Source organism: Camelina sativa, chromosome 11 (genome assembly GCF_000633955.1).
Source record: "Camelina sativa cultivar DH55 chromosome 11, Cs, whole genome shotgun sequence".
NCBI lineage: Eukaryota > Viridiplantae > Streptophyta > Magnoliopsida > Brassicales > Brassicaceae > Camelina > Camelina sativa.
In genome coordinates this window covers 28086338-28097740 of record NC_025695.1, presented here as the reverse complement: position 1 = coordinate 28097740, position 11403 = coordinate 28086338, and the positions used below count along the sequence as shown (strand labels likewise).

At 35.2% G+C, this 11403-nt stretch overlaps 2 long non-coding RNA genes across 13 annotated transcripts; one reads left to right on the top strand and one right to left on the bottom strand.

The window, feature by feature from the left end:
* LOC109127581 lies at positions 10-709 on the top strand. Its single transcript, XR_002034141.1, has 3 exons — positions 10-60; positions 158-233; positions 371-709. It is a non-coding gene; the product is annotated as an uncharacterized LOC109127581 (long non-coding RNA).
* LOC104724455 lies at positions 862-2921 on the bottom strand. 12 transcript variants are annotated; one of them, XR_757674.1, is made up of 7 exons: positions 2726-2921; positions 2573-2598; positions 2437-2477; positions 2120-2128; positions 1937-2033; positions 1353-1539; positions 862-1249 (listed from the first exon to the last, which is right to left on the bottom strand). It is a non-coding gene; the product is annotated as an uncharacterized LOC104724455 (long non-coding RNA). The 12 variants fall into 12 exon arrangements; XR_757676.1 differs by having other exon boundaries at positions 2739-2921; XR_757673.1 differs by having other exon boundaries at positions 1937-2128.

The window sequence follows — 11403 nt, the reverse complement described above, 5'->3', positions numbered from 1 at the left end:
TCTCGGAGATGATTGGTTCCCACTTTTGGAGAATGACCATCCACTGGTCAAAGTGATAGGGTCTGTTATCCAGTACCTTTTGTAGATCTTCTTCAAAGTCAAATCTGAACTGAAAACAACCTTTTCCAAGATCTGACCCTATAGCTTTACCTTTCAGGTTCCAACGGTTCGAGAGAAAAGGAAAGAGAGACCAAAGTCTTTGAACCGAGGGGTTTGTCAGTCTTCCTATGAGGGTAAGAGCATTATCTTCAATGAGGCTACTCGTGTCTAGCTCTGGGGCTCTGATTCTTTTACAGGGTGGAGGGGAATAACCACTAGCAACAGATTTGCCTTTTAGGTACTGAGGGATTTTGTTATTCATGGCTTACAGGGGGATAAGATCAAGACAGATTTAAACAGGTTAGGGTTTAAGGGTTACTCACTCAGGGGTGAGATTTTTCGAAGAGTTGAACAGGGTTACAAATAGTAGACATGGTTACAAATACAAAAAACTAAGAGGGAGTACGATGAACCATACCAGCGCTTGGGGGAGTATCAGTCTGGCAGGAGTAGTGGTTCGTCGGAGCATAGATTGGAGGGAAGGGAAACGGGACTTTCAGACCGGAGGGAAGGCAGGGACCGCTGGGTATTTCTTGTGTATCGAAAGATCCATTGGATATTGCCTTTTTTAGTTAGGTCTGGTAGGTGAGATCCGGTTTTTTGAAAACTCCATGCAGTTTTAAAGTTGCATGGGGAAGAGTGCCTGAGAGCGTTTTTGGCCCTTATATTATCTTGAACTCACCACTATTTTATTTTTAAGTATATTTTATAATGTTATAAATGTTGGTTATATAATGTATGCAATACCTAACCATGTTTCTAAGCCAAAATTTTTAAAAATCAGAGAACTTGTTTTACAAGCAACAATCAAACAAACCAAAACCATTTTCCATCTAACTCTCAAACATCCTCTCATTGCACAACAATCACAAACCAAAACCAGTTTCAACAATTCAAACCATTGTATAATTTCAGACATTGATCATTGTTCCTCCACAGCAATTATTGTTAACACTGGTGCCGCTGAGCCTGAGCCGCTGACAAACTCAGAACAATGTGATATAAGTGTGCTTAAGAGCCGCCTTGGCAGTATGATCAAGGATCTAGGGAACAAACAAGAATCTGGAGCTTCTTTGTCGATGTCACAATGAGGCAATATTGGTGCTCTCTTCAGTGCCTCATCATCAACTTTCTTGTTGTTGTCATCGATCTACACAAAAGAATTATAGCTTTACGGTTCACGTTTACTGCAATGTAAAGCATAAGGGCAAAAACCAGCAAAAAACAGAGTGTGAAGAAGCAAAAACCATTACTTTAGTTTCTAACCGCAAAACTTTCTCCTGTTTTGCCTCCGACAAATACAGAATCATTACTTTAGTTTCTAAACGCAAATCTTTCTCCTGTTTTGCCTCAGTTGCACGTTCTTTGTGGTCCTTCAAGACAGCAATCTTTTTTGTAACTTGAGGCATCTCCCACAATTTCGTAACTCCACTTAGAGAACTAGACAAAGAAAAAACAAATTACTAATCAGAAGAGAATTACACAAGTCATGAAGCTCGAGAATGTGTAATGCAGTTAGAAAGGGCAAACGCACTAGACATGGAGTATGTAATTTATAAGATAAAACTGTACGCCTAACTAACATCATGTTTTTATAAAGATGTAAGGAATTGAAACTGAGGAAAATCAGCAGGTTCAGTATTTAAGAACAAGATTATTAACATACTTCTCAACTGATATATCAATGAAACTAAAATATGCAGGTAGAATGTAGTCTAGTCCAGGTAATTCTAATCAATTAGAGACGAGCAAACATAGCGTCACACCTAAGAAACTATATGTGGAGAATAAGTAAGTTTGTGCTTGAGAGTATGAAGGAGATAGAAGAGAGACATACCATGTGGCTTTAAGCTAGCCTGTTGAAGCTGCATGCGTAATGGAGATCAGGTGCAGTCTTCGTGATGGTTCCTGGAATATCTGTAGGTTTGTTGAACCTACAAAGTCAATAAGGCTCAAGTTTTGACATCTGATCCACCATTTCTGGTTAAAAGATTTCACAGCAAAGAGAAGAGGAACCAACCACCAACACCTACATTCCATTTCAAGAGATTAAAACAAGTTCCATTTCAAGAAAGCACATTATAAAAGAATAGAACCACCATTTGTTTGGGTCATCAGCTACCGAGACAAACCTATCATTCTAACTAAATCCCTAGTAATTTCAAAACTTCAATCGAATTCAACACCCAAACTAAACACAGTGATTAGTATCAATACAGAGCAAACCTCACAAAGCAGACAATCAATTAATCAATCTCAACACCAAAGTCGAAACACAATTCTTGTTCGACTGTTGATAAAAAAAAAAAATACAGAAACAAATAAAACACAATGTACCTGCTTCTTGACTTCATTTAGCTCTCTTCACAGGTCGTGCTCTTTGAGTATCCGAAATTGCGTTTCGAATTATAAATTACAAATACAATAGAATCAAAGACACCTATAACTAGAAGAAACAGTTTGATGAGGTTACCTTTTTGGTTCCGAATCTTCTTCATTCTTCAAACACATAATATTATCCCCAATGTGCACAACAATAGAGAATTAGAAGAAGCTTCGTTAACAATTCAAACCTAGAACCTCTGAAAATTAAAAAATTGGATACATAGTTTTGAGTGAGACTCACTATGGGATCTAACCCGAACTCTGGTTGGAGACAAAGCTGCGGCGCGACGATTGTGTCACCAAAAATTTCTTACCTAGAAGAAGTAAGCGGAACCGGAGAAGAAGAAGATGTCGATTTTGATAAATCGATATTTGCTTTCGTCGTTTCGTTTCGGCAGAGAGAAGAGCAAATGAAGAAAAGAGAAAAATAAAAAATAAAAAATAAAAAATAAACCAAAACAAAACGGGGTAACATTTAATATATAGAGGTTAAGGTTTAATTTTGAAACTTCCAAAAATAACACTATTTACATTTTTAGAATATTTAAATTTTTTTTTTTACATTTGTTTTTAGGTTTGAGTTCTCTATTTTACATTTAGGGTATATTTTTAAGGAATTAGAATTTAGTATTTAGAGTTTAGGGTTTAATTTTAAAATAGTATAGTGTTATTTTGGAACTTTAGAGATGATGGGCTAAATTTAGAAATAAAACTATGTTTGTGCTATTTGTGAGAATTGTCCTTATAATCTTATATCATTGTATATTAGTTTAATGTTTTTTAAAAAAAGCAACAAAATACTAAAACTAAGAAGAGGAGATTTATACTATTATTTTAGGTAAATACTGCAATTGTGAAAGGTAAAAAAAAAAGGTATTTATATTATCATCTTAAAAAAAAATTCTAAGTTTGAGATAAATATATATATCTTAGCAGAAGAATTCTTTTTTTTGCTTTCAGCTTTCACTAAAAGAAATGTTATATTATTACTTATATAAAGTAAAGTTCAAAATATTTATATTGAGTAAAACAAATTATAATCCAAAAATATGTAATTTTTGATTTTAAGAATATGTTAATATTTTCATTAGGTGAATGTTAGTTTTTCTAAATTTTTAAGATTTGTTAGTTATAAATTAAATAACTATATTATTCATTTATTTTTTTAAAAAAAAATACAAAACCAATTAAACATTTCATTTAAATATGAAAAAGTAAACAACCAAAATAATGAATCAAAATATTTTTAAAATATTATAAATATCTTAAACTATTTTTGTTAAGTACATTTGGTCATATATGTCCGCGGGTAACTCCCCTAACTATGTTACTTTATATTTATATTAGAAAATTACTTACGTTTCTTATTATTGAAGATTAATCACAGCATCTCTTTTGGTTAATTCTTTTCTATTTAAATTTTTGTTAGAATCCTTTTTAGTTTTATAATTAATTTACTTTTTGGCTTGTTAAATTAGTTGAACTATTTTTAAAAAATATATTTGCCTACACAAACGTATAAAAATTGAATTAGTGATATATTTGCCAAAAAAAAAAATTAGACAAGCAAAAAAGAACGGATAACTCTCCTATGTTATCATTCATTAACAAATAATACACAAAGAACAATTTCTAAACTTTATTTCCCAATATGTTATCAGCATGAAATCCTAGACTCATTAACTAATCTACTATAAACATCGATGTTCATGAATCTAGGATTTCATGCTAATAACTTGTTGTGAACAAAAAAGTGATGTTCATGAATCTAGGATTGAATTGTGATATCAATAAGTGATGAGATATGTATGTTCGAGGAGAGATATACAGATACAGTTAAGGTTCGACTTGGGAAAACCAAATATTTTAAAAACTTTTAGACCATCTATACATATTAGAAATTAATGGCTATCCATATGATATACATACTATTTCACTACGATTTCCAACACAAATCACTAATTTTTACGTATATGCCTCAGGATAGTATAGCGGATTGGACATAGATAATTTGGGTTAATTTGGTGCTAAGTATTCAATAACTTTTATTTTATTTAATAATTAGCCGATAAAATTAATCTGAAGCATGCAGGGGTGGAACGACAAACCACATAGTTTTGTGTTGGCTATAACATCTTCAAAGTACTGTTTTTTTTTTCTGCCAAGAATGTAAAATCTTCAAAAGTACACCATAATGTTTGCGTAGGATTTGCAATATTTATTCGCTCCTTTCCCCATTTACAAGACAGTTATCTTGATCTTATATGTCACATGCGAGCAAAAGTGGCATTAATTTGAACACAAATTTAGTCTAATGTATGGATGAACTTATATTTTGGTTAGAATTTATAGAGTCAAGATCTCGCATCACTAGAGTTGGAAGATTTGCATGACCCAAATTTTATGGTAACCACTAAATGGCCAAGTGGCAGGGGACCTTACTCATCAAGTTATGTGGAAAACTGTGTCCTTCAGAGGTAAAAAAACATTATGGTGTCTTTCTTTCTCCCCGTTTTGTCTTCTAATCGTGTTTTGATTTTGGTGTTGGTGGCGGGGCAATTTATATATATATATATATATATATATATATATATATATATATATATATATATATATATATATATATATTGTTGTGTTGATTTTGGTTGTTTTGTGCAGTTTGATTGTGGGGTTCATTCATCCTGCCTACTCAGGCATGGCTGCGTTGCCTTACTTTGATGAGATAGATCCTTCCACCATCGATTACTCAGTATGTTTACTTCTTTTTCTTCCTCCTTTGGGTACGTAATAACCATTATATCAGTTCTAATTTTTCGAAAAGGTTTTGTTTCTTGGTTTGAATAGAATAAGCAATTGATGTAGATTTGAGATAAATTGGGAGGCTACTAGAGCAAAACCTTCAAAGTTTTAAGTCTGTTTATACAAAAACACAGAAGCGTTGATGTGTAGTACTGGAAACCTTTCTTGGATTAGTTTAAGCGTCAAGAATTGTGTTCGTAATGCTTTAACAAATTTGTATTTCTTTTCTTCTTAGTTTGGTGAGAAGTTTTCTAGTACAAGATAACAAACTACGGGTAGATTGATGCTTTTGGTTGCAGCATCATTGCCTTATCTTCTGGAGAAGGTTGTTTGTTTTTCATTCCAATGGCTTCGATGTTAAATGCATTAAAATATAGCAAGGAATGTTGGGGGTCGATCCTCACTCCCACGTAAGACCCGGCCCAGAAAAGGCCCAAATAAGTCTTAAGGCACATGAAGGGTACTTTGGTCTTTTCAGAGGATAAAACGACATGACTTTCTATAAATATGGGCGTACGATATCGAAAAAGGCATCAGCAGAAAAGGAGAGGAAACATTTAGAGAAATGACAAGCGATTGACTGCGTTCTCGTCCGGAACTTAAGTTCGACGAGCTTGTTAACTCGTCTTTTCTCTATCGGTCTTTTCCCTTCATCATTTTTTAACTCGTCTAGTCTATTTTGTAGCCCGACTTTATTGTGCCCCAACACCGCATTATAAAGAGAATTTCGACATCTTTTCCACGGAACTAAACTATCTAATTAATTGTAACTGATTTGGAACACAACAATTTGGCGTGCCAGGTACACTACATAAAAACACGCTCATTGCGACAGATAACTGCGACAGATAAAGTCCCTCGCAAATTTGCTATGGATTTGCGGGTCATTTGCTACGAAGACGAGGATCCTTGCCAATTCCTCGCAAATTTGCGAGAGACTTGTCCCTTGCAAATCCCTAGCAAATTTGCGAGGGATGTGCTACTCATTTGTGAGGAGGAGACACTCCCACGCAAATCTATCGCAGATTTGCGACGCATTAGCGAGTAATACTATCCATAGAAAATTTGCGAGGAAGAGACGAGGGATTTGTGAGGTCATTAGGGGTTTAGGGTTTAGGATTTAGGGTTTAGGGTTTAAAGTTTAGGGTTTAAGGCTTAGGTTTAATTCTGAAGTGAAGTTCCCAGTAAACATCAAGAGACAAAAAACTTTTGAGATGTTGACATGTGTAAAAAAACTTTGACGTGAAGACACGGAAGATATATATATATATATATATATATATATATCAAGATGTGATTTACTTTTATTATGATCATGAGACCAAGTGTTAAAGTTTTTTGATCAACAATTGCAATGTAAATTCCATAGTCCAGTAATAACTAACTATACGAACAATGAACTATCCAAAACATAGGAAAAACATAAAAATAATAGAGATTGTATCACTAAAAATATAAATTTGATGCAAAAGAATATATACATTTGCGAGGGATATGCGACGGAATTCTTACAGGAGCCTCGCAGATCCCTCGTAATTTGCAAGGGATGTGCGATTTACTCTAGCTAATCCCTCGCTAAATCGTCACGGTTTCCTCGCAATTTGATATTTTACATGCAAATTAAAGAAGAGCATTAACATATATGAAATTTATGTTATATTTATTCTTGTTTTATTTTTTTAGTTCTAATATTAATCATATTTATGTATCTACATGGTATTAATGTGAAAACATATATATGCTATATTGGACGACCCTTATATCGTAGGATCACAAGGAGGGCAAAGTAAGTATAGATGTTATGCTCTTATGCAGTGAATATATGAAATTTGGTTATTTGTCATTACAGTTAAACAGGTTTGTTGATGATGTGTTGTTAGAATAAGAAAGAGTAGGCAAAGTTTCCATTATTACTATGCCAACAGAAAATATCACCCACATTGATCCGCAAATCATATAGAAGTATAAGATATCTTTTTTGGATGCATAGAAGTGGTAGAACTAGGTGATTTATTTTTTATCTCATGAAATTTGTAGACTCTAATGAGGATAATGAACTTTGTAATGAATCATAAAATGAATCTGAATAAATTGTAAAGATTTTTTGTTGTGTTTTTGTCCATAATTATATATATTTTACGATGATTTTGCTACGTAATTGTGAGGTCCAGCTTATTTGCGAGGTTTTCGCGAGGGATCGTAACTAATCCCTCACAAAATAGCGACAGATTAACGAGGCTTCCCTCACAAATGCCTCGCAATATACTAATATATATATATATATATATGAAAATTTTAGTTTTGTTTATTCTTGTTTTATAGTTTTCAGCTCTTAAATCAATAATTCTTAATGTATCTACATAGTATTAATGTAAAAATACACACACATTTTATATATAAATTGTTTCTAATTATATAAAGATTTATTGTTTTATTCCTAGTTCTGTATTGCGACTTATTTGCGAGAGAAACTAGCAAAGTCGTCACAATATTTGCTACGGAAGTGCGAAGCTACATAAGTTTATATATACATGGAAGCCCTAGTTTGAGCGAGCTCCAACCATGCCGCAACCAAAACCCTAAAATTCCTTCTTCATTCTTCCTTCTTCTTCTCTGGTTAACCTCTTGCCGTTTCCGGTAAACTGTTACTTTCTTTCATCCTTGCATCTTCTTCTCCGGTTAATCTCTCGGCCTTACTGGTAAACCCTAAGTTTTTCTGAAGTATTTCTTCTTCTCCGGTTCATCGTTTCTTGTTCTCCTTCATCACCGGTAAATCTGAGGCTGTTGTTGTGAAACTTAAACTTATCTTATTCATCCAATAGAAAGTACATATATATACAAGTACACAAAACCCAAAATCTATTGACGGTAGGAATAGATAGCAATGATGGGCCTTATGAACTTGGGCTTGTATGGACCGGTTATGGAGATCCATCTTCAATGGTTTACAACACTCCCCCTTGGATGACATAACCGTGTAGATGCTAAGAGAACATCATAATACGCTTGGGGATGCTTCCTCATTAAAACCTTACCAGGAAAACCTAGTGGGACAAAACCATGGTGAAGGAAAAAGAGTACAGCACGTATTACTCCCCCTGTTCTGAACATTACTAAAGATCCTTGAGTCTACGCATCTCAATCTGATGCGTGAGCTTCCTGAATGTTGATGTTGGTAATGACTTGGGGAAAAGATCGGCGTAGTTGTCGCTAGATTGGACTTGTACCACTTGAACTTCACCGGCCTTTTGTAGTTCATGTGTGAAAAAGAACTTAGGCAAGATATGCTTCATCCGATCTCCCTTGATGTACCCGTCCTTGAGTTGTACGATGCAGGCTGTGTTGTCTTCATACATAATAGTCGGTTCCTTGTCTTCGGCCATGCCATAATCTGATCTGATGTGTTGAGTGATTGATCTCAACCAAACACACTCACGGCTGGCCTCATGCATAGCCAAAATTTCTGCATGATTAGATGATGTGGCCGCAATAGTCTGATTCATTGAACGCCATGAAATTGCTGTACCACCGTGTGTAAACACGTAGCCGGTTTGAGATCTAGCATTATGTGGATCAGATAGATAACCTGCATCAGCAAAACCAACTAAACCTTCTTTGTTATGGTTAGTATAGAATATACCCAAATCCATCGTTCCTTGTAGGTAACGCAATATATGTTTGATACCATTCCAGTGCCTTTGGATCGAACATGAACTAAATCTTGATAGGAGGTTCACGACAAAACAAATATATGGCTTAGTGTGGCTAGCCAAATACATTAAAGCTCCTATGACACTGAGATATGGCACTTCAGGACCGAGAACTTTTTCATCGTCCTTTTTTGGACCGCATGGATCACTGTCCAATCTGAGGCTTCTCACAACCATCGGGCTAGGCAATGGGTGGGCCTGGTCCATATTGAATCTCTTGAGTACCTTTTCAATATATGCTATTTGATGCACAAGGATTCCATCATTTATGTACTCAAGCTGCAATCCCAAACAAAACTTAGTTTTACCTAGGTCTTTCATCTCAAATTCTTTCTTTAAATATTTAACTGTTTAGGTAATTTCCCCAGAGGTTCCTAGAATGTTCAAATCATCCACATATACTGCTATGATTACAAATTCTTTGTTTGCAAACTTCTTTATAAAAATACATAGACTGATGGGATCATTCTTATAGCCTTCTTTGACTAGGTACTCACTCAATCTGTTGTACCACATACGTCCACTTTGTTTCATTCCATAAAAGGGATTTATTCAGCCTTATGCAGTAATGTTCTCGAGAACCTTTTTTATCTTTGAGCTCAATACCCTCTGGTAATCTCATATATATTTCATTATCTAGTGGACCATATAAATATGTGGTCACTACATCCATTAGCCGCATATCAAGACTTTCTCTTATATCCAGACTTATCAAAAATCTAAAAGTCTTTGCATCCATCACATGGGAGTATGTCTCCTCATAATCTATCCCCGGTCTTTTTGAGAATCCTTGTGCTACAAGCCGTGCCTTATATCTCACGATTTCATTATTCTCATTTCTCTTCCTCACAAAAACCCATTTGTGTCGTACTGGTTTTATATCGAATGGTGTCCTTATGATCGGACCAAACACATTTCTTTTCTTTAATGAATTCAACTCCACGTTTATGGCTTCTTTCCATTTTAGCCAATCTGATCTTTGAGTGCACTCTAATATAGACGTGGGTTCATGATCCTTATTCATTTCAAGTGCTACCTTATATGCAAATATTTCATCGATGTCGACANGTTGTACCACATACGTCCACTTTGTTTCATTCCATAAAAGGGATTTATTCAGCCTTATGCAGTAATGTTCTCGAGAACCTTTTTTATCTTTGAGCTCAATACCCTCTGGTAATCTCATATATATTTCATTATCTAGTGGACCATATAAATATGTGGTCACTACATCCATTAGCCGCATATCAAGACTTTCTCTTATATCCAGACTTATCAAAAATCTAAAAGTCTTTGCATCCATCACATGGGAGTATGTCTCCTCATAATCTATCCCCGGTCTTTTTGAGAATCCTTGTGCTACAAGCCGTGCCTTATATCTCACGATTTCATTATTCTCATTTCTCTTCCTCACAAAAACCCATTTGTGTCGTACTGGTTTTATATCGAATGGTGTCCTTATGATCGGACCAAACACATTTCTTTTCTTTAATGAATTCAACTCCACGTTTATGGCTTCTTTCCATTNTGGTTCTTATCTTTCAAACCTAATGGTCTACCACGTTTCAAACGGGCCTTAGACTCTGTAGCAACTTGATTATTGTGTTCCTTTTGAACATCAATACGTACTCGTGCATTACAAGCTGGTATGTACGATTTTGTAACTTTCTTTGAGTCAGCAAAGGAATCTGGCAATTGATTAGCTAGCTTTTGTAAATGTATAATCTTTTTGATCTCTGCTTCACATTCCAGAGACCGAGGATCTTGCTAATTCAAGGATGTTTGATTCCATGATATCTCTTTGACCAGCTTGTTTGTCTCTCCACCTAATGTAGGGAATTCAGATTCAGCAAACTGACAATCCGCGTATCTAGCCTTAAATAGATCACCCGTTGTTGGCTCTAGATACTTAATGATGGTGGGAGAATCATATCCTACATATATTCTCATCCTCCTCTGAGGTCCCATCTTCGTTCTCTGCGGTGGTGCAATGGGTACATAAACAACACACCAAAATGTCTTTAGATGGGATATGTCTGGCTCATGACCTGTGAGTAATTGGGATGGTGAATATTTATGCTCACTAGATGGCCTGATGCGTATAAGCTCTGCGGCATGTAATACTGCGTGTCCCCAAGTCGACACAGGAATCATCGACCTCATGAGTAATGGTCAAGCAATCAATTGAATTCCTTTAATGAAAGATTCAGCTAATCCCTTATGTGTATATACATGTGCCACGGGATGTTCCACACTTACCCCCATGGACATACAATAATCATTAAACGCTTGGGATGTAAATTCACCAGCATTATCTAGACGTATAGTCTTAAGTAGAAAATCTGGAAACTGTGCTCGCAGACGTATGATCTGGGCCAGCAATCTAGCAAACGCTATGTTTCTATTGGAA